The 24,436-nt window shown below is 35.5% G+C and overlaps 1 protein-coding gene and 1 long non-coding RNA gene across 21 annotated transcripts in view; one reads left to right on the forward strand and one right to left on the reverse strand.

Annotated features, from left to right (window-relative positions):
• Positions 1-24,436, forward strand: part of LOC128263826 (uncharacterized) — a 457,572-nt gene that overhangs the window by 107,268 nt on the left and 325,868 nt on the right. The window lies entirely within an intron of this gene.
• Positions 2,638-22,845, reverse strand: LOC128263833 (uncharacterized). The gene is made up of 2 exons (XR_008268533.1): positions 22,787-22,845; positions 2,638-2,754 (listed from the first exon to the last, which is right to left on the reverse strand). It is a non-coding gene; the product is annotated as an uncharacterized LOC128263833 (long non-coding RNA).

A 24,436-nucleotide genomic window follows, 5' to 3' on the forward strand; every position in this document is an offset into this window, starting at 1 on the left:
TCTATTTTTTTTTGTGTGAATAAAAGGCTTAAACAAAACCTACTAAACAACAAAAAATTCTGGAAACTACTGCAAGAAAAAAACAACTCAATCAGAAATCTCAACTATAAAGAAAACTATAATTAAAGAATTGCAGTTAACACCTCAAAACAAAATTTATTAAACAAAAAGCTTCTGGAGAATATCTGTAGGGGAGGGCCCTCGCTTTTTACATCATCATGTCGCCGATCACCTGCAGACTGCTCTTCGGAATCTCAAAAAAACCGTTATCAGTGCTATTTTTTTTGCCGCTCTTTTTTACACTTCGTTTGCTGAGATGCCTTATACAGAAAAAACCGTACGCCAATTGAGCATAAACTCATTACTCTCAGAGAGATCACATGTAAGCCTATACTGTACAACAAAATTTTTAAACTAATTACACATAAAACAAAAGATGTATTGCATCAACAAATTTTATATGACGCAGTGCTATTTTTTTTGCCGCAGCTGTATATGTATAATATATATATATATATATATATATTTTTTTTTTTTTATTACATTTATTATTATTAATAATTATTATTTTTACTATAGTAATGGTTAAATATTTTAGAATTAAATTTTAAATTTCATCAAAATCGGAGGAACAATCGGAAAAAAAATAAAAAAAAAAAATTATATCTTTGCTGTTTTTTTAATTTTTTGTTTAGTTCTTCGACATATAGCAACGGTTAAATATTTTAGAATTACGATTTAAATTTCATTAAAATCGGACGACTATATCATATAGCTTCCATAGAAATAATAAAAATATATAAAATAACTACCTAATAATTGAGCTGCAAATCATCATAGCTTCAATGTTTTTCAACATATACGCAAGTAAATGGTAATTTTAATGTCTTCAAAAGTATTTAATTCTTGCAATAGCTGCAGGGGTATATGAACTTCGGCTTGGCGAAGTTTGCTTTTTTTTCTTGTTTTACCATAATTTGCCGTTAATTATCCGTAAATTATTCGTGAAAGAAAAAAATTTGGCGCTCAATTTTTTTAAAAGTTATCCAATGCTCTTACTTGATATCAAGTTAGCATAGGAACAATCGGAAAAAGAATAAAAAAAAATTATAACTTAGCTGTTTTTTAATTTTTTTCTTAGTTCTTCAAAATATGGTATTTGTTAAATATTTTAGAATTACGGTTTAAATTTCATCAAAATGAAAAAAATTATAACTTAGCTGTTTTTTAATTTTTTTCTTAGTTCTTCAAACTATGGTATTGGTTAAATATTTCAGAATTACGGTTTAAATTTCATCAAAATCGGAAGACTATATCATATAGCTCCCATAGAAAAAATAAAAATATATAAAATAACTATCTAATAATTTATATATTTATTTATTCGCCAATGGATAAATCCTTATCTGGCTATCAGCTAACATAACTTAAAACTAAGTATTAAATAAAAAATATTCCCTAAGTAATTGCCTAAGCACATCCTCCTTGGATCCCCAAACCAATCGAGTACTTAGTGGCAAAGAGTTAAAAAGTCTTAAAGTTCTTAAGATTGGCTCATTAAGCGCATAGTTAGTCCTTGCAGAACTTTCAAAAAATGGGATGATGGTACGGAGACTCCTGGCGGGGATATTAAATTTAATTGAGCTTAATATGAATGGACTATCTATATTACCAATTATAACATCATTGATAAAGAGCAAGCTCGCTATCGAACGGCGATCTTATAGACTGCAGGTATGCAGTAGGCAACATCGGCTAGAGTAAGGTGGCAAAGGTTCCGAAAAGATTAACGGCTGAAGTGCAAATTTTAGGTACTTTTTCTGCAGCCTCTCAATTCTATTGATATGGACAACACTTGACGGGTTCCAAATAAAGGAAGCATGTTCCACTCTTGAACGCACAAAAGCTAAGAACACTGTCAGTCGTGAGTATGGGTGCTTAAAAAGTATGGTGTTTCTTTTGACAAATCCGAACATTGCTTATGCCTTCGGCAGAACATGGTTCATATGGTTAATAAACAATAATTTACTGTCGAAGAGGACCCCAAGATCCATAATCTGAGTAAGTGCAGAGAGTGAATGGTTATTGAAAACATATGTAGAAAGAATATTTAAGATACATTTACTATAGCGAACAACATAACATTTATTTAGGTTGAGAGGTAAATTGTTCTGAATACACCATAAACTGATTGTGTTCAAGTCCGATTGTACCAAATAACTGTCATTTAAGGAATTCACTGGCATGTATATTTTAAGGTCTTCCGCATAAAGAAAATACTTGGCAAATTGAATGCAGAAACAAATATCATTAATGAAAATAATGAAAAGCAAAGGACCAAGAGAACTGCCTTGAGGAAGACCAGAGGTTGTTTCAAAGAGGTTAGAAACAAACAAACTGACTTCAACATGATAGGATCGGTTTACCACTAAGAAGAGATCAAATTTAGAAAAGAGTTTTGCTTGCAAGGCAGAGTGAGAAACCTTATCAAAAGCCTTGGCGAAATCAGTATAAACTGTGTCCACTTGGGAATGTAACTCAAAGGCTTGTATGCAATGTTTCGCGAAAATAGCTAAATTTGAGGTAGTAGAACGACCAGGCATGAACCCGTGCTGATTAGGATCATAAGTACGTATCAGGAGGGATAATTTTTATACCCTTGCAGAGGGTATTATAATTTCAGTCAGAAGTTTGCAACGCAGTGAAGGAGACATCTCCGACCCTATAAAGTATATATATTCTTGATCAGCATCACTAGGCGAGTCGATCTAGCCAAGTCCGTCTGTCCGTCCGTTTCTACGCAAACTAGTCTCTCACTTATAAAGCTATCTGCATGAAACTTTCCCAAAAGTTGTCTTTCTATTGCAGGTAGTATATAAGTCGGAACGAGCCGGATCGGACGACTATAGCATATAGCTCCCATAGGAACAATCATAAAAATAAATAAAAAAAAATTATAATTTTGGTGTTTTTAAATTTTTCTATTAGTACTAAGACATATAGTAATGGTTAAATATTTCAGAATTACAGTTTAAATTTCATCAAAATCGGACGACTATATCAGCTCCCATAGGAACAACTAGAAAAAAAATACAAAAAAAATTATAACTTTGCTGTTTTTAAATTTTTCTAATAGTTCTTATAGTAAAGGTTAAATATTACAGAATTACGGTTTGAATTTCATCAAAATCGGACGACTATATCATATAGCTCCTATAGAAATAATAAAATTTTACAAAAATAACTATCTAATAACTGAGCTGCAAATCATCATTGCTTCAATGTTTTTAGACATATACGCAAGTAAATCATAATTTTAATGTTTTCAAAAATATTTAATTCTTGCAATAGCTGCAAGGGTATATAAATATCGGCTTGCCGAAGTTTGCTTCCTTTCTTGTTTAACTACAATTCGCTCGAAGAGCTTTGCAATATTGCTTATTTTAGCAATCGGCCTGTAATTAGAAACCTCAGACTTGCTTCCGCCTTTATGAACCGGTAGAATTTTGGAAATTTTCCATCTAGAAATAAATTTACCCTGAAGTAGCGAAAACGAGAAGATCATCTTAAGGGGTTGAAGAAGACTGTGATAAAATGTTTTAAGAAAAAATGAAGAAACTCCATCAATGTCAGGCTTAATGGAGTCTTTAAATTGCGAAATAGCTTCAGAAATGTCTTCATCATTAATTTCAAGGGAACCAATATTACAAATTTCTGGAATGATATTTAGAATTTGCTGGTCATTCCAGTCACAAGCAGGCTCAAAATTGGCCGAAAAAAAGGAAGCAAATAAGTTTGCATTATTTGTCCCAGAATAAGCGGTAGTATTGTTATATGATACAGTTGACGGTATGGAAGAGTAATATTCTTTGAATTAATAAAACTCCAGAACACATTTGGATTTGACTTTAAGCTATTTTCAATGTCGGAAATGTATTGATAATATAGAAATTTATTAAGGAACTCAAATTCCCGCTTATAATGTCTATATCTATCACGATCCAATGAACCGTTTGTAAAACTTATTTCTTAGATTTTTATATTTTTGGAGACCTTTTTTATACCAAGGAACCCCGTACCTTGGTTGAACAAGTGCTGTCAAGAATATTTTTTAAAGCGACAAGAAAGTTATTGTAATTGGTCTCAATGCAAGCATTTGATAGCAAGGAAACCCAATCCATAGACATAGGAATAAAGTTAACAACTGGTAAGAAATTATAAAATTCAATATTAAAGCATAAGGGCTTATGATGAACATCACAACTAGAAATACTAAATTCAGCAAGGCTTACCGAGGAATGAACAATAGAATTGATGAATATTAAATCTAGTAGCCTATGCAAATCATTAAAGATGTAATTTATCTGGGTGAGGCCCATACTATAACAATCATCGATAACAATAATTTCATGTGGCTGGTGTACATTGCCAGGCACCATAGCATGGGATTGCGGATCACATGACCATACAACAGATCCCAAATTTAAATCTCCTGTCACAACAAGACCAACAGTGTCATCTATGCCGGCATGTAGGCTGGCAATGTTATTCATATGCGCCTGATAAAGCGTAAAGTCACTTCCAGGGGAAATACAAGAAGCAACTATTACAGTCTTCCCAGACAATCCAGATACCTCAACAGCCAACTGGTCCAGAAGAGAGTCCTCGTTTGAAAGTACAGCTGCGCAGCAGGAGAAGGTACGGCGGACTGCCACAATGACGCCTCCACCTCTCTCGCACTTCATTCTGCTGAAGTCTCTATCCTTGCGATAGTATCGAAGAACTCATTGAAGTTGAAGTTGGGGTTGAGCCAGGTTTCAACCAATATTATTATGTCATAACCACTGTTGGAAGTGCTCATGATGACGGACTGAGTTTTAGTTCTTATTCCAGACATGTTTTGAAAATAAATTTTAAGGCAATTAGTTCCAATCGTAAAATCCACATGCGGCCTTTTCCTCGCAAGTCCGAAAAAGCCATTCAGAGCCGTACGCAATATTCCAGTCCGGATACGTATTGGTAGTGGAAGATTATCATTACGAAGGTTATAGTTGCAATCCATTCGCACAATCGTAGAAGACCAACTTGCAGATACTTCCAGAGTGCCCTTGGGAGCGCAATGCAAAAAGCTCATCATCAAAGAGAGGCAACAGAAGAGAATCTTGTGGAGAGAGCATGCGTTCGTAAAAAACAGCCGTCAAGAGCGACTGAGTGTATGAAGCTGCATGATGATGAGAGAGCGAAACACCGAAGAGAGCGCCGTATTGTTGTTGTTGCGAAAACAGCTGCGGCTGCGCGCCTTGATTCGAAAGAACGATGTAGAGGGCGAGCGGCCTAAGCACCAGCTTATGCATTTGTTGTTGGTGATGAAGTTGAGAACTGCAGTTATAAATGATGCACGAAAGAGAACTAATAATGACGTCAGAGCCAGTGACGTCGATTACTGGGGGTTTTTTTGATGGAAGCTTGGCAGGGGTAGATGTACGCAATGGTTCACCACCCAATGTGTCCACCACGGTCGATTCCAAGTGCTCTCTCTCCCTGTGGATGAATCGGCTCACCTTAACTGATTGTGGACAGATGATGAACATCGAACCGCCTCAAAACCGCGAAGTTGCGCATGCGTAACGGCAACATTGCACTCAGAGCACGTAAATGGGGTCATAACGAAATAAAAAAAGCGTCTGCTCGCAACGAAAGCTGATCAGAGCTTCAATGTTTTTCAACATACACGCAAGTAAATCATAATTTTAATGTTTTCAAAAGTATTTAATTCTTGCAATAGCTGCAAGGGTATATGAACTTCGGCATGCCAAAGTTTGCTTTCTTTCTTGTTTTTTTTTAAAACAAACCCTGATATCAAGTAAGCATTACACAAAACTAAACTTTAACTTTTCGAAAAATTATTTTGCAGCAATTTGTCGATACATATCCGTAAATTATTCGTGAAAGAATAAAATTTGCCGCTCGTGTTTTAATGGTTTTTTTTTTTAAACTCTGTTCTGCTAACTTGACATCAAGTTGGCAGTACAAAAAACTTAACTTTAACATTTTAAAAAATTTCTTTTGCAGGAATTTGCCGATAATTATCCGTAAATTATTCGTGAATGAATAAAATTTGCCGCTCGGGTTTTAATATTTATACCCTTGCAGAGGGTATTATAATTTTAGTCAGAAGTTTGCAACGCATTGAAGGAGACATTTCCGACCCTATAAAGTATATAAATTCTTGATCAGTATCACTAGGAGAGTCGATCTAGCCATATCCGTCTCCGTCCGTCCGTCCGTCCGTCCGTCCGTCCGTCTGTCAGTCTGTCAGTCTGTCCGTCCGTTTCTACGCAAACTAGTCTCTCAGTTTTAAAGCTATCTGCAAAAACTTTCCCAGCAGTTGTCTGTCTATTACAGGTAGTATATAAGTCGGAACGAGCCGGATCGGACAACTATAGCATATAGCTGCCATAGGAATAAACGGAAAAATAAAGGAAAAAAAACTATAAATTTGCTGTTTTATAATTTTTTTTTTTATTCTTCGACATATAGTAATGATTAAATATTTCAGAATTACATTTTAAATTTAATCAAAATCGGACGACTATATCATATATAAAAACATTTTGTTTAAAAATAAAACTTTTCTATTTTGTAATTTTGTAATTTTTTTTTAATTTTTTTAGACTTTTTAATTATTTGATAGTTTAGAATAACGCTTTTAATATACAAAATTAGGTTCTTTTCAACCTGTTCTCTTGTAAAATGATATTTTATATTTATATGCTTTAAACTTTTATGACATGAGGGGTTATTGGCAATACTTATACATCCTTGGCTATCTTCATATAATTTAATTGGTTTAATAACTTTAATCTTTAAGCTTTCTAGTAAGGATTTCAGCCACATAGCATCTCTAACTGCCTCAAACAAGGCCATATTTTCAGCTTCTGTTGATGAGGCTGCTACCGAACTTTGCTTCCTTGTGTTCCAACAAATTACATTAGAATCAAACATTTGAATAAGTACCCTGTAGTATTTTTTCTATCCGATTCACTTCCACCCCAATCTGAATCCATATAGCCGACCAAAAACTCATTAAAATTTGAGATTTTGTGATTTTTGCAATTATCCATATTATATTTTAAAATTACAGATTTTATATAAGCGTACTGACTAAGACTTATTTTAACATCACTTCTGTTAAATTTTATACCTAATAAAAATTAAATCATATCTAAATCAGTCATTCTAAATTTGTTCATTAGATATAATTTAAAATCAATCATTACTTTATTATTTTGGTAGATATTACTAAATCATCTACATATAAAAGAACATATATATATTAGAGAATATATCTCCCGTATCAAAAAGATATATACAACGATTTACTGGCGAATTTACGAAACCTATTTCTATCAATGCTTTCTCGAATGTTTCAAACCAACCTTTGCAGCTTGCTTGAGACCATAAATTGCTTTATTTAGTCTACAAACTTCAAATACCTTTGGGTATTTGCATATATATTTCTTCTTTTAATATACCATTTAAATGCTGTTTTAACATCCGTATGATGAACTAAAAGGTCATGTTGATTTGCTATGGACATAATCAATTTAAAACTCGAGATTCTTGCAACAGGTGCAAATGTATCATTATAGTATTCTTGCGTAAAAGCGCAAGCAACGAGTCAGACTTTCTATTTTGTTGGTTCACCGAATTCATTTTTTTTGATTGGAAAAACCCATTTACAATCTATTTCTTTTTTTTTTTAGGCTTCTGTACAATTGACCAGGGTTTGTTTAACAAATGTGAGCCTAGTTCTTCTTTTATAGCCTCCTTCCAATATGTTCTATCTTTTCTATACTTAGCCTCGACAAATTATTTGGAATAGAATAGATTAAAGATTGAGTATTCAAAACACAATTTTTTATTAAATCTTGATAAGATATATTCTAATATTTATCTGCTATTCCAAGTCTTCTTTTTCATAAGACTTTTCACCAGACATTTCTGGATCGGCAATCTCGAATTCTACCATATCACTATGCTGTTTATCTGCTTGACCAGATTTCTCATTATTACTGAGAACGTTTTCATTATCAACATTTGACTGAATACTTTCACCATCTTCATTATTAAGATGCATATCCTCCCAACCACAGCTCTAAATTTTATCATATTTGTTTCAAAAACAACTCTTGCTGTTACAAATATTTCTTTTCCAACAATCCACACTTCGTACCCATTTGGTTCATACCCCACAAGTATACCTTTTTATGACTTTTCCTCAAACTTTCTTTTTCGTAGTTAAATATGAACATATACTGTGGAACAAAAAACTTTTAAATATTTTAAACTTGACTTCTTGATATGCCCCATTATATATGGTGTTTTTAAAAAATCTTTAAGTGCGTTACTTGGAGTTTCTGTAGGTCGGCTCCTATAACTAAAACACGAGCTTTTTCAGTTATATCCCTTATCATCCTTTCGGATACACCATTTTGCTAAGGTGTGTGTGAAACTGTTAAAATGTAGCTGATGCCTTTTTATACCCTTGTAGGGGGTATTATAATTTCAGTCAGAAATTTGCAACGCAGTGAAGAAGACGTCTCCGACCCTATAAAGTATATATATACTTGATTAGCATCACTAGGCGAGTCGATCTAGCCATGTCCGTCTGTCCCTCCGTATGACCGTCCGTTTCTACGCAAACTAGTCCCTCAGTATTAAAGCTATCTGCATGAAACTTTCCCAAAAGTTGTCTTTCTATTTCCGATCGACGGATCGGACGACAATAGCATATAGCTCCCATAGGAACAATCGAAAAAATAAATAAAAAATAATTATAACTTTGCTGTTTTTTAATTTTTTTTTTAGTTCTTCGACTTATTGTAATGGTTAAATATTTAAGAATTACTGTTTAAATTTCATCAAATTTCCCATAGGAATAATCGGAAAAATAAATGGAAAAAATTATAAAGTTACTGTTTTAAAATTTTTTTTTAGTTCTTCGACATATAGTAAAATTTAAATATTTTAGAATTACGGTTTAAATTACCAAAAGTTGTCTTTCTATTGCAGGTAGTATATAAGTCGGAACGAGCCGGATCGGACGACTATAGCATATAGCTCACATTGGAACAATCGAAAAAATAAGTAAAAAAAAATTATAGCTTTGTTGTTTCTTAATTTTTTTTAGTTGTTTGACATATAGTAATGGTAAAGTATTTCAGAATTACGGTTTAAATTTCATCAAAATCGGACCTCTATATCATATAGCTCCCATAGGAACAATCGGAAACAAAATACAAAAATAAAATCATAACTTTGCTGTTTTTTAATTTTTTTTAGTTCTTCGACATATAGTAATGGTTAAATATTTTAGAATTGCGGTTTAAATTTCATCTAAATCGGACGACTTAATCATATAGCTCCCATAGAAATAATACAAATAAAATAATACAAATATCTAACAATTGAGCTGCAAATCATAGCTTCAATGTTGTTAAACATATACGCAAGTAAATCATAATTTTAATGTTTTCTAAAACATTTAATTCTTGCAATAGCTGCAAGGGTATATAAACTTCGGCTTGTCAAAGTTTGCTGTCTTTCTTGCTTTTTTTAATTTTGTTCCAATTATTTTTTAAAGCGGCTTAAAGTTTAGGCACCTTTATATTATAAATTCATATCTTTGTCAATTTTGTTAAAATCGGTGTAATAGGTTATCTATGGTAATAAAATTTTTGGTCAAACGTAAATGCCTTCTGGATTTCAATTTTTTTCAACTTGAAAGTCTTTATTCGCTTTATTTGTCTTTATTTGTTGTTCTTAGATTATATATATTTGTATACCCTTGCAGAGGGTACTGTAATTCAGTCAGAAGTTTGCAACGCAGTGAAGGAGACGTTTAAAATTTCAGAAATACTGTTTAAATTTCATCAAAATCGCACGTCTATATCTTATAGCTTCCATAAAAACAATAAAATATAAAAAAAAAAATTAAAAAATTTTACTTTTTATTTTTTAATTTTTTTAAAAATAATTCTTTTATAATTAATATTAGACAGTTTAGAACATATACGAATAAATATCGATTTTTTTGCAAATACTGCAACTTTGGATTGTTGAAGTTTGTTTCCTTTCTTGTTTTTAATTTGTACATCTTTTATTACTGAACGTCAGCACCATGACCAGGAGCTGTTCCCAATTGACTTGTATATTAAAAAACCGATGAACGCAGTTCTGTCCTCTGATCACAAAATAATTATGACAATAATAACCTTCCAATAGGAATTTTTATAATCGAATTGGACTAGCATAGGTTTCTGTTCATTCAAGTAAAAATAAAATGCTAACTAAAGAGATATGGAATGGATTGCATTTTTAAATGCTAAATAACTCTCCAAAGCTATAATGGCTCGAAAATAAAATGAAATCTATACTATCTATAAACAAGAAAGGAAGCATGTAACGAACATTGATACATTTTGTTATTGCGGCCTGATGTTGGGCTTGACCACTGAGCGCACGCAATGTTTACCTCGGCTCTGGCTCGTCAGCAATTGGGGGTGTTGTTCTTGCTCAGAAATCAAGGCGGCCTAAATAATTATTAACAAATTCAATTTGCGTGCTGCGACAAGCAAAAAAACTACTTCGAACACACTCCTACATTTTGGGCTATTGCAGTTGGCCAAGAGAGGCCAGGCACTTAACTCGATCTACTACCGCATCTCCACCTCTGCTGTTAATGAGGCTGGCTTTGCCCACCCTTCCATCGGCCGTTCTCCCTTTTCTTCACTCCCGGAACAGCCCTTTGCGGCATTGGTTAATCAAGGCATTGTCCGCCGAGGACAAACATTAAAATTTAAAACATTATAAAAATTTATTTATCGACTAAGAAAGACAGTGAGCTAAAGCTTGGGAGCACTCCATCGATTTCTTAACAGATACACACATATATTAATATGAGACAAATAGCAAAATTATGAAATGTAAGATAATGTATAACAGACAATATAAACCACGATTTGGGTGCAGATCTTAATAATAATGTGGTATTCTAACTTAGTTTAGCTCGTAATTACCTAAGATATTTGATTTAACAAAAAATAAATAAATCTTTACGGAGGAGGCAAAAAATTTAATTTGGTTAGCTAAGAACCTGACCATTTACGATATTCGCCTACAAGAATGCAGGGTGATTCGAGTTAACTCTGTTTCTTCCCACCCGAATTCCACTCAATAGTTTTAGTTTTACTTTTTCTTCCATTTCTTTCTATTTTTCTTTTAAAAAGTTAACAAAAAAAAAATCTTTTTTTTTTTTTTTTTTTTTTACTCAAAATCTATATTCCTTTTTGCTTTTCTTTTACTCATTTAATAGTTTTCCTCGCGATTTTGCACTGCACCACGCAATCATTATGCTTTTCATTTTTTTTTTTTTAACAATTAAATAAAAATGTATATGTTTTCGCTCACCATGATTGTCGCTGCGGATCCAACGAAGAAAGCGCTTTCTTGAAGGTCGCTGAAATGCTGCAAAAGAATTCACTTTTTTTCACGTTAAAAAAAATCGTGGGGCAGGCAAGTCTGGGGATTATTTCTTCTCTTTTTCTTTCACTTTCAAAAAGGAACTAGAGGCGAATTTACATTTTTTCCATCGGCGTAAAATGACAAACAAACTCAAATCACTCTCACATATACAAATGTAAAAGAAATATTAAATCTGATTCTTAATAACTAAATTGTATAACTATTTTTAACACATGCTTTTAGTTCTTCTTTTTTTTTGGATTTTCTTTATCTTTCTTTTCTTTTCTTTTTTCTTTCCTCTAAAAATTAAATTTTCTACATTTTCGGGTTAATTTCTTCCCTCATTTTTTTGCTTTTCTTTTCTTTTTCCTTTTTTTTTTTTTTTAACACCGCCAAATTTGCACTACCGATATTTCTTTTTTTTCTCTCTGCCACAACGGGCCACAATTACTTTTAACACCTTAGTTCGGGTCGGGACATGGGAAATTACATAATTTAAAATTTATTCATTTAGCACTTTTCGCCGAACTCCTCCGCTCGCTTTGCGAGGCGGTCGCGTTGCCACTGTCACCCCTCCCTCGAAGAACTCCAGGCGTAGGCGGATTTCGATGATCGGCTTAAGTGTTCCCACTTCGTTCGGGTGTTGCGAACAAAAATACAGCAAAGCTGCAGGCCTAATGCGAACAAATAAATTTCTTATCCCATGCAAGCGTCTAAAAAAAAATCTCTTTATCCGCCCTTTATCCCAATAACTCACCTAGGTTCGTTGGCTTTATCAGCACTTTGAATTATTGGCTGTGTATAGCGTCTCTCTTCCTTCCGATCGAATATTTCTTGCACCATAAAATAAACTTTTCACTGTGGTATCAACCTCTCTGGTGGAAGGCTCAAAAGGAAAGAACGCTGATGCCGCCCAATTATGGCGGCAAGCCCCTTAACAGCGAAAGAATAGAAATGCTCTCTCCAGATCAGTGCTTGACACTTAGCCCTGTTGACCCGCCACATTTGCCACGAACTGATTCCGCCACCTGCTCGTAGATGGTGCCAGAAACTGGGTTCAGTTTATGCTACCAGCGCTACAAAAGCCCCCCTTAAGATCTGGACTGGGGTCCGACAACCCCAAAACAGATCCAACCAAAGCTGGTAGCAACACTTCGTTACTGTTTTAGATCTTTGGCATGGAAACGTCCTACTGATCGCCCTTGCAAATCCTCTAACTCATAGCAGGCATTTCCAAGTTTTTTCCGGACTCTGGCCTTAAGATAAGCGGGCCCTAACTTAGAACTGTATCCTCCCATGAAACTGCTTTGCTTAAAATTCTTTCTAAATACGGCGTAGTTCCTATTCCAGAATGCACTGATGAACGCAGCGCACAGCAGATACTACTCAAATGCTCATCCCAATCTTTCTGGTCGTCCCGAATATAAGACCTTATGGCCGCTATGACTGAACGATTGACTCGCTCAGACGCATTAGCTTGTGGCGCATAGACTGCTGTCAAACTATGGGTAACTCTATATTGCCTCAACAACTTTTGAAACGGTTCTGATTTGAATTGAGAACCATTATCTGACACAATTGTTTCGGGAATTCCAAAAGTATGAAAAAAGTCTTGTTGCAGATACTTTATTACGACGTCGGCCGTCATTTTCTTCACTGCCTTCAGGAAAACAAACTTGGAGTAGTGGTCCAGCACTATAAATATGGCCACATTACCAGATCGAGACCTAGGGTATGGCCCGAGGAAATCAATATAAAGCCGCTGGAAAAATCTCTGCGTCTCGGGAGCGGTACCCATCGGCGGTCGCTGTACTCTATTTGGTGCTTTTGTACTCTTACAGACATCGCAATTACCAATGTATTCTTTGACATCTGCCACTAGTCCTGGCCAAAAGTAGTACCTACGAATTCGCTCTAAAGTCTTGTGTACGCCTCCGTGCGATGCAAGTGGGTCGTCGTGGGCTTTCTTTAAAACCTCTGGAATCAAATCGTTTGGAATCCAAAGCTTCCACGCGAAGGTGTCATGCATAAGCTCTCCTGTCTCATGCTGAGTCCTGCGGTACAACAAACCATCCACAACCCTTAAATCTGGAAATTTATCGCTGTTGGCACTGACTTTTTCCTGCATTTCCAAGTAATCACTTCCCTTAAACGCCGGAGATTGCAAATCGACTAACAATCCGTTGCTGGCATCTAAAACCGCCACTTCCTGCTCGTTCACTCTGGGCAACGCGTCGGGAACAACATTTAGTTTGCCACTACGATGCTCAATCTTAAAATTAAAGCCTAGAAGCTTTAATGCCCACTGAGCCAGACGACTATTTAGATCCGTCTGAGACATAAGCCACTTAAGGGATGCGTGATCGGTGATCACCGTAAACTCATGTCCTTCTATATACGCGCGGAATCTTTTGATGCAGATAATTGAGGCCAAGCATTCCTGTTCAGAAATCGAGTACGCCCTCTGACATCTATTTAATTTCTTTGACATGAAGGCAATTGGATATTCATCCCCTTCATCCGTTTTCTGAACCAGGACTCCACCCACACCGGACTTGCTGGCATCACACTGCACAAAAAACGGTTTTGTAAAGTCTGGGCTCCGAAGCACTGGTGCGGAACACAGCATCTCTTTCAGTTTCTCAAATGCTTCCTGGCCCTCAATAGTCATTTCAAACTTTTTCTTTGGCTTTAGCAGATCAGTTAGCGGAGCTGCCACCGAAGCGAAATTATTAATAAATTTCCTATACCACCCCACCATGCCGAGAAAACTTTCAAGTGCTTTTAAGGATTTGGGCAATGGGAAATCCTTCATGGCGGATACCTTTTCAGGATCTGTGCGAATCACGCCTTCTCCAACTAATGCCCCAAATACTTGACCGATCGCATACAAAATTTGCTTTTTTCAACATTTAGAGTTAATCCAGCGGAGCAAACATGATCAGCAACTGTACTCAAAACCCTCATATGAGCTTCAAATGTATCTGACACAACCAGCAGATCATCCAGATACACAAAGACTTCATTTCTCAGCGATGGAGGAATTACCTTATCCATGAGCCGGGTCATTGTTTGTGATGCGTTTGTCAACCCAAATGGCATGACCTTATACTGATACAGCGGCTTTCCGGGAATGGTAAAAGCTGTCTTCTCTCTGGAACTGGGCTCTAGCGGTATTTGCCAATAAGCATCATTTAAGTCCAAGCTGGAAATGTATACTGCTTTGGGTAGTCTGCCTAATATACCATCGATTTGTGGAAGAGGATACGCGTCCTTTTTCGTCACAGCATTGACTTTCCTGCTGTCGAGACATAATCTCACCTTGCCAGGCTTCTGAACAAGGACAACTGGAGAAGACCAAGGACTGCTCGATTCCTCAATAACTCCAAGCTTAATCATTCGGTCTACTTCAGCGTACAATAACTTTTCGATTGCTGGAGATACCGGGAAATGGCGCTGTTTAACTGGTTTTGCATCGCCTATATCTATAGAATGCGAAATAAGTGTGGTCTTTCCAAGCCCTTACACAGCAAATGAGGGAAACTCAGCGACTACCTTTTCCAAACGAGCCTTCTGCTCCGCAGATAGCTCATGAGAATCGTACGAAATTTCATTTATTTGCATATCCGGAGGAAGAAGATTAAAATTTTCCCAAAAATCGATTCCTAAATATAAATCTTGGCTTAAAGAAGGTATTATTTTTAAATCTAAATCTTTACTAACATTCTTATAAGTAACTAATGTGCGCAATCGCCCAACCACTTCCTGCTTTTTCCCATCTGCCGCGCAAGCTGCTGACATAACTGGCTTAAAAGGTTCTCTACTTCGAATAATTTGCTTTGCCAAATTTCCGCCGATCACGCTGATTGCTGCTCCTGTATCCAACAGCCCTGTAACTATCCTGTCCAACAACCGAACCTCAGCATAAGGTCGTTTATCATTCCCTTTGAACCGGATTGTATTTATAGTTATTACGGATCGCCAATATGATCGCATGCGTTTTGCCTGCCTAGATATGGGTTTGGCTGGAGCTGCAACATTACTATCAATAAGCTGAGCTTCGATTAGTTGAGGCCAAACCAAATGCTAAGTTTTCGGCCCGCTCGAATCCTTCGGAAAAATGTTTGTGTTACATGACGGTTCTATTGGCTCAGCTCTGTATTCGTGCTTTTGTTTTTCGGAGCACCCAGTTGCTGGCGGTACTGCGTGCCCTTTTTCACGTTTTTTTGGCAACGAACACAGGAAGGCTTAAAAATATTTTTCGCCCCACAGCCATAGCAAAAAATCCTTCTCTTATCCTCGCAGTCTTGGTATCGATGGCCCTCTTTATGGCAATTCCAACATATTAATGCCAGAGCGCCGATTTCTTCTTCATCATCGACATCTGAAAATTCTACAGGCTCATCCAACTGCATTTCCTCGACTAACTCCGCCACTTGCTTGCGAAAAGGAACTGTCTTTTGATAGCCCTGATTTTTCCTGACCTCATCCAGAAAGCTTTCACGACGGCGACAAATTTCCCTTAACCGATCTACAGAATGAATGGATAAATTTAAAATCTCGTGCCTTATTTCGTGTCTCAAATTCCTCTTGAGAATCTCAACCACAGTTACTCGTCTATAGGCACCTCTAAGCCATCCATCATCTGCATAATGGCGTCATAAAAACTGTCGAAATTCTCTCTCTCCTTTTGCTTTCGATCGCGAATTGCCTCCCGAATGTCAACATCGCTTCGAGTATCCCTAAACTGCTTCCTCAAAGCTTGGCAAAGAAAATCCCAACCCCATGGCATTGGAGCCGTCTTGTGGAACCGCCAATAAAAGTCTCGGGCTTTACCCTCGAACAGAATGCTTGCATTACCACAAAGTGTGTTGAAATCCGATGTCAGGGTCTGTCGTGTAAGAGCTTCGACTCTATAGATAAAATAATCAATATTAAGTCCGTCTTCGTTTCCACTGAAGCGAATTTTCCACCCATTCATAATATGAGCAACCTTATCAGGCCTTTGCGATGGCTCGGAAACTCCGCTTCTATGGGATCCGTGTGCAGACCCGGGACCAGGACCAGCATCCAAATCGACATTCCCTAGACCAAAAGGATACGCATTACCAGCACCCACAAGCCCCCCTCTTTGAGACAGGTTTTCATTAAGCGGCCGCAAATGTTCAGAAATATTTGTTTGAATTAATTGAGCCATTTGCGCCGACAGTTGAGCTAATAAATCATTCTGCATTGCTCGAACTGCTCGAGATACGGCATTCGCTATTACTTCTGACTGCACTGCGTTACTTTCTTGTATTTGACCAGACGCAGACGGAGCTGGTGAGCTCTCTTGGTTTGATCGAGTTTGCCCCCTTGTATTTGGAGGCGAAGGTTTTTCGAAACAAACAACATTGCAAGATGGGCATGTGGTTTTCTTTTTGGAATGCGCTAAAATACAGGCTTTATGAAATTCGTGCATGCATTTGGTTCTAAACGTGGTAATTACGGTTAAAGTTTTTCCGCAGAGCGCTCAAATCGCTACTGGGGTCTCGGGAACATCTTCCTCATCACCCATTTTCATTAAATATTTAAATATAGTTTTAAAGATAAATAATAATTGACTATATATAATTATACCCAAAAAATATTTTAATAACTAACCTACCCTAAAAAAACAGTCTTTGCCAATTGCTTTTAATTCTCTCCTTTCGTTTTATCTACCTAAAGTTCAATGCCCTCAGTGGTCGAACAGCTGATCGAACTCTTTTCGCTTTGCTCTCAAATTCTCTGCTTAAAGCTTATTTAGTTTGTATGCAGACTCCGCGGCGAGAACATTGAATACAAGTGAGAAGCAAGTGAAAATTCAAAGAATTCTGCTCAAAAAAAACGGAACGAAATATAATATAATTCAATTTAAACAAATTCGAAAACAATATTAATTTGCCTCTAGCGTGACTAATCCCTCAAAAAACCAAATTGAAACATAGACCAAGTCAAGTGCATAAAGAATATAAAAAAAAACGAGAAAAAAACAACAACGGTTTTGTCTTGGGCATGCGTACGGACTGCGCTTATCTGTAGTCAAACGACAACAACTACGATAGCGATTGTGGTCAGCGAGCGGTCGCTCTAACTGTTATCCATACAATTTCGTCCACGTAATTAAAGTATACCAGGTTGTTTATGAACGTGGCCACTTGATTTTATTTTTTTTTTTTTTTTTTTTTTAATAAAAATTTGACAACGGATGCGTTTGACAAGTGACTGATTCTACTCTATTTTACGGAATGAGTATTTGGTGTTATATTACAGACGTGGCTAGGCAAACTGTTGAAAAAAACTGTGGGCCTATAAATCCTATGCGGCTGAAAGTTAAACTCTAAAAACTCAAATAAACTGTGTGTAAAAATAAGACAATGATTTTGCTACTCTTCTTCTTCAGCCGTGGTCGGTACCAAAACTGTTTTGTTTAATTTTGGGTTACCGCTTTCCGATGCGCCTGAGTCAGTGTTAAGCAAAAACAAGAATAAGTGAAAACATGAAGGTAAGAATTTGTCAAGACAACATTTATACCCTTTGTGGATAAAAGTGAATATTTGTGTAGGTGTGTCTGGGTACTGCACTGAAAAAAAAATCAGCCCTAACGTTGGGCGCCAGAATAATATTAATAATTGTGATATAATGACTAATAATTTATAAATGTAACGAACATTGATAAATTTTGTTTTTGCGGCCTGATGTTGGGCTTGACCACTGAGCGCACGCAATGTTTACCTCGGCTCTGGCTCGTCAGCAATTGGGGGTGTTGTTCTTGCTCAGAAATCAAGGCGGCCTAAATAATTATTAACAAATTCAATTTGCGTGCTGCGACAAGCAAAAAAACTACTTCGAACACACTCCTACATTTTGGGCTATTGCAGTTGGCCAAGAGAGGCCAGGCACTTAACTCGATCTACTACCGCATCTCCACCTCTGCTGTTAATGAGGCTGGCTTTGCCCACCCTTCCATCGGCCGTTCTCCCTTCCCTTCACTCCCGGAACAGCCCCTTGCGGCATTGGTTAATCAAGGCATTGTCCGCCGAGGACAAACATTAAAATTTAAAACATTATAAAAATTTATTTATCGACTAAGAAAGACAGTAAGCTAAAGCTTGGAAGCACTCCATGATTTCTTAACAGATACACACATATATTAATATGAGACAAATAGCAAAATTATAAAATGTAAGATAATGTATAACAGACAATATAAACTACGATTTGGGTGCAGATCTTAATAATAATGTGGTATTCTAACTTAGTTAAGCTCGTAATTACCTAAGATATTTGATTTAACAAAAAATAAATAAATCTTTACGGAGGAGGCAAAAAATTTAATTTGGTTAGCTAAGAACCTGACCATTTACGATATTCACCTACAAGAATGCAGGGCGATTCGAGTTAACTCTGTTTCTTCCCACCCGAATTCCACTCAATAGTTTTAGTTATACTTTTTCTTCCATTTCTTTCTATTTTCCCTTTGAAAGTTAACAAAAAAAAATCTTTTTTTTTCTTTTTTTTTTTTACTCAAAATCTATATTTTTTTGCTTTTCTTTTACTCATTTAATAGTTTTCCTCGCGATTTTGCACTGCACCACGCAATCATTATGCTTTTCATTTTTTTTTTTTAACAATTAAATAAAAATGTATATGTTTTCGCTCACCATGATTGTCGCTGCGGATCCAACGAAGAAAGCGCTTTCTTGAAGGTCGCTGAAATGCTGCAAAAGAATTCACTTTTTTTTCACGTTAAAAAAAATCGTGGGGCAGGCAAGTCTGGGGATTATTTCTTTTCTTTTTTTCTTCCACTTTCAAAAAGGAACTAGAGGAGAATTTACATTTTTTCCATCGGCGTAAAATGACAAACAAACTCAAATCACTCTCACATATACAAATGTAAAAGAAATATTAAATCTGATTCTTAATAACTAAATTGTATAACTATTTTTAACACATGCTTTTAGTTCTTCTTTTTTTTCGATTTTCTTTTATCTTCCTTTTCTTTTTTCTTTCCTCTTAAAATTAAATTTTCTACATTTTCGGGTTAATTTCTTCCCTCATTTTTTTGCTTTTCTTTTCTTTTCTTTTCCTTTTTTTTTTTTTTACACCGCCAAATTTGCACTACCGATATTTCTTTTTTTTTTCTCTGCCACAACGGGCCACAATTACTTTTAACACCTTAGATCGGGTCGGGACATGGGAAATTACATAATTTAAAATTCAGTTAGCACTTTTCGCCGAACTCCTCCGCTCGCTTTGCGAGGCGGTCGCGTTGCCACTGTCACCCCTCCCTCGAAGAACTCCAGGCGTAGGCGGATTTCGATGATCGGCTTGAGTGTTCCCACTTCGTTCGGGTGTTGCGAACAAAAATACAGCAAAGCTGCAGGCCTAATGCGAACAAATAAATTTCTTATATTTTTGCCATCACATTTTTTTTCTCTTTTTTTTTTTCCCCCATGCAAGCGTCTAAAAAAAAAATCTCTTTATCCGCCCTTTATCCCAATAACTCACCTAGGTTCGTTGGCTTTATCAGCACTTTGAATTATTGGCTGTGTATAGCGTCTCTCTTCCTTCCGATCGAATATTTCTTGCACCATAAAATAAACTTTTCACTGTGGTATCAACCTCTCTGGTGGAAGGCTCAAAAGGAAAATAACGCTGATGCCGCCCAATTATGGCGGCAAGCCCCTTAACAGCGAAAGAATAGAAATGCTCTCTCCAGATCAGTGCTTGACACTTAGCCCTGTTGACCCGCCACATTTGCCACGAACTGATTCCGCCACCTGCTCGTAGATGGCGCCAGAAACTGGGTTCAGTTTATGCTACCAGCGCTACAAGCAAACTTCGGCAACCCGAAGTTTATTTACCCTTGCAACTATTGCAAAATGTTCATGAAAACATTAAAATAATGATTGGCTTGCGTATATGTTTAAAAACATTGAAGCTAAAATGATTTGACGCTTAATTTTTTATTTTTTTATTTCTATGATATAGTCGTCCGATTTTGATGAAATTTAAATCGTAATTCTAAAATATTTAACCATTACTATATGTCGAAGAACTGCATGCAACTTTTCCAAAAGTTTTCTTTCTATTGTAGGTAGTATATAAGTCGGAACGAGCCGAATCGAACGACTATAGCATATAGCTCCCATAGGAACAATCGAAAAAATAAATAAAAACAAGAAAGGAAGCAAACTTCGGCAAGCCGAAGTTTATATACCCTTGCAGCTATTACAAGAATTAAATATTTTTGAAAACATTAAAATTATACCCAAGTAAATCGTATATGTCTAAAAACATTGAAGCAATGATGATTTGCAGCTCAATTATTAGGTAGTTATTTTATATAATTTTATTATTTCTATGGGAGCTATATGCTATAGTCGTCCGATTTTGATGAAATTTAAAACGTAATTCTGAAATTTTTAACCATTACTATATCTCGAAGCACTAAAAAAAAAATTAAAAAACACCAAAGTTATAATTTTTTTTATTTATTTTTCCGATTGTTCCTATGGGAGCTATATGCTATAGTCGTCCGATTTTGATCAAATTTAAACCATAATTCTGAAATATTTAACCATTACTATATCTCGAAGAACTAATTAAAAAACAGCAAAGTTTTAATTTTTTTTTGTTTATTTTTCCGATTGTTCCTATGGGAGCTATATGCTATAGTCATCCGATCCGGCTCGTTCCGACTTACATACTACCTACAATAGAAAGACAACTTTTGGGAAAGTTTCATGCAGATAGCTTTAAAACTGAGAGACTAGTTTGCGTTGAAACGGACGGACAGACGGACATGGCTAGATCGACTCTCCTAGTGATGCTGACCAAGAATATATATACTTTATAGGGTCGGAGATGTCTCCTTCACTGCGTTGCAAACTTCTGACTGAAATTATAATACCCTCTTAATTTTTTTAAGTTCTTTGACATATAGTAATGGTAAAATATTTCAGAATTACGGTTTAAATTTCATCAAAATCGGACGACTATAAAATAAATAAATAAAAAAAATTATAACTTTGCTGTTTTTTAATTTTTTTTTAGTTCTTCGACAAATAGTAATGGCTAAAAATTTTAGAATTACGGTTTAAATTTCATCAAAATCGGACGACTATAGCATATAACTCCCATGGGAACAATCGGAATAATAAATGAAAAAAATTATAACTTTGCTGTTTTAAAATATAGTAAAATTTAAATATTTTAGAATTACGGTTTAAATTTCATAAAAATCGGACGACTATAACATAAAGCTCCCATCGGAACAATAAAAATATAAAAACTATTTTTTTTTGTAATTTAACTTTTTATACCCTTGCAGAGGGTATTATAATTTCAGTCAGAAGTTTGCAACGCAGTGAAGGAGACATTTCCGACCATATAAAGTATATATATTCTTGATCAGCATCACTAGGCGAGTCGATCCAGCCATGTCCGTCTGTCCGTCCGTTTCTACGCAAACTAGTCTCTCAGTTTTAAAGCTATCTGCATGGAACTTTTCCAAAAGTTGTCTTTTTATTGTAGGTAGTATGTAAGTCGGAACGAGCCGGATCGGACGACTATAGCATATAGTTCACATAGAAACAATCGAAAAAAAATAAAAAATAATAATAACTTAGCTGTTTCTTAATTTTTTTTTTAGTTCTTTGACATATAGTAATGGTTAAGTATTTCAGAACAACCTTTTACATTTCATCAAAATCGGACGTCTATATCATATAGCTCCCATAGGAACAATCGAAAAAAAAAAAAACAAAAAAATTATAACTTTTCTGTTTTTTAATTTTTTTTTAGTTCTTCGACATAGGAATGGTTAAATATTTTAGAATTACGGTTTAAATTTCATCAAAATCGGACGACTATATCATAAATAACTATCTAATAATTGAGCTGCAAATCATCATAGCTTCAATGTTTTTCAACATATACGCAAGTAAATAATAATTTTAATGTTTTGAAAAGTATTTAATTCTTGCAATAGCTGCAACGGTATATGAACTTCGGCTTGCCGAAGTTTGCTTTCTTTCTTGATTTAAATTTTTTTTTATATTTCTTCGACATTTAGTAATGGTTAAAATTGGTTTAAATTTCATCAAAATCGGACGATTATACCATTTGGAAGATTAATGTTATAGTCGTCCGATTTTAAAACAATAAAATTATTTAAAAAATAAAATTGTTTATAAATGTAACTTTGATATTTTTTTTGTAAATTCTTTTTGACTTATTAATAATTTGACAGTTCAGAATTAGGCTTTTAATTTTATTGAAATCGGAAAACGACATCATATAGCTGCCATAGGAACTATCGAATAATTGAGCTGCAAATCATCATAGCTTCACAGTTTTTAAACATATACGCAAGTAAATGATAGTTTTTAATGTTTTCGAGAGTATTTAATAATTGCAATAGCTGCAATGGTATATGAACTTCGGCTTGCCGAAGTTTGCTCTCTTTCTTGTTTTTATATCCTTTCGAATGGTATTTTAAATTCAGTCAGAAGGTCACTTTCCCGACCCTAACAGCATCATATAAAATATCTGATATCAATTTTTGTGACGAAAAATGAATAAGCATTCGACTAAATAAATACACTTTTTAAATGTTCCCATTCGTAACGCTGAAATAAAAAATGTATGTGTAGGCAAAATACCTGGACAAAGCTGTTCGAATGGAAATATCCGGTGATGGAAACAGTATGAGCACCGATAAGCGTGCGCATGGAGACTACTATATATAGCCGCAATTTTCGAAATGTTGTCTTTTACTAGAGCTTTTGGGGCCGGTGGAGCAAAAAGTCTAACATTTATAGCATGGATGTATTCTCGCATTAAAAATGCGGCCAACGACACGACAATTATCTCTTAATCCGGTACTCTGTTTGAAAGATATTCAATAAGCAAGACAAATACAGCATTTTTGAAATAAGAACTATTTTCCGTTTTTGGTTTGTATGTGCGAATCAAAGCGATGTTTGAGGGTCCTGAAACCAATTTTACTGTATTAAGGAGCTCGAGCTGAAAACCTTTAGTTTAGCGGAATATCGGTAAACCTAGCATTTGGTTTCACACGCACTCCATAAGAAGCTATTGTTGAAGTATATCGTTAAAAAGGTATTTTTAGGGGCTATTTACGTCTTGACATAATTTCTTCAAGTATAATATTTACGGAATTATAGCCAAAATAAAGTTTTTGTGTTCACAGCTTAGCAATTGTTATGAAAACGCCAGTAAAGATTTCCTTTTGTTTTCGAGTTCTTATAGCTTTTTAGATTACGAAACTTTCGACATATCACACAAAAACACCTCCTAACGAGGTGAAGAAAAATGAATCGGCATTTGACTATATAAATACACTCTTTGAATGTTCCCATTCGGACCGCTGTATCCAGGAATTTTCCAAGTGTATAAAAACAGCGAAGTTATATTTATACCCTTGCAGAGGGTATAATAGATTCAGTCAGAAGTTTGCAACGTAGTGAAGGAGACATCTCCCAACCTATAAAGTATATCTATTTTTGATCAGCATCACTAGGAGAGTCGATCTAGCCATGTCCGTCTGTCCGTCCGTCCGTCTGTCCGTCCGTCCGTCTGTCCGTCCGTCCGTCTGTCCTTCCGTTTCAACGCAAATTAGTCTCTCAGTTTTAAAGCTATCTGCATGAAACTTTCCCAAAAGTTGTCTTTCTATTGCAGGTAGTATATAAGTCGGAACGAGCCGGATCGGACGACTATAGCATATAGCTCCCATACAAGCAGGAAAGTAGTTGGAAATATACACCTGTGTATTGGATAATACAACTATTTTAAATAGGTGCTGGGGAGCGATCAAATTTGTTGGTTGGTTTATCTAGTTTTCTTGGATCCACAGGAATTG

The sequence above is a fragment of the Drosophila gunungcola genome, unplaced genomic scaffold, assembly GCF_025200985.1.
Source record: "Drosophila gunungcola strain Sukarami unplaced genomic scaffold, Dgunungcola_SK_2 000019F, whole genome shotgun sequence".
Classification (NCBI taxonomy): Eukaryota; Metazoa; Arthropoda; class Insecta; order Diptera; family Drosophilidae; genus Drosophila; species Drosophila gunungcola.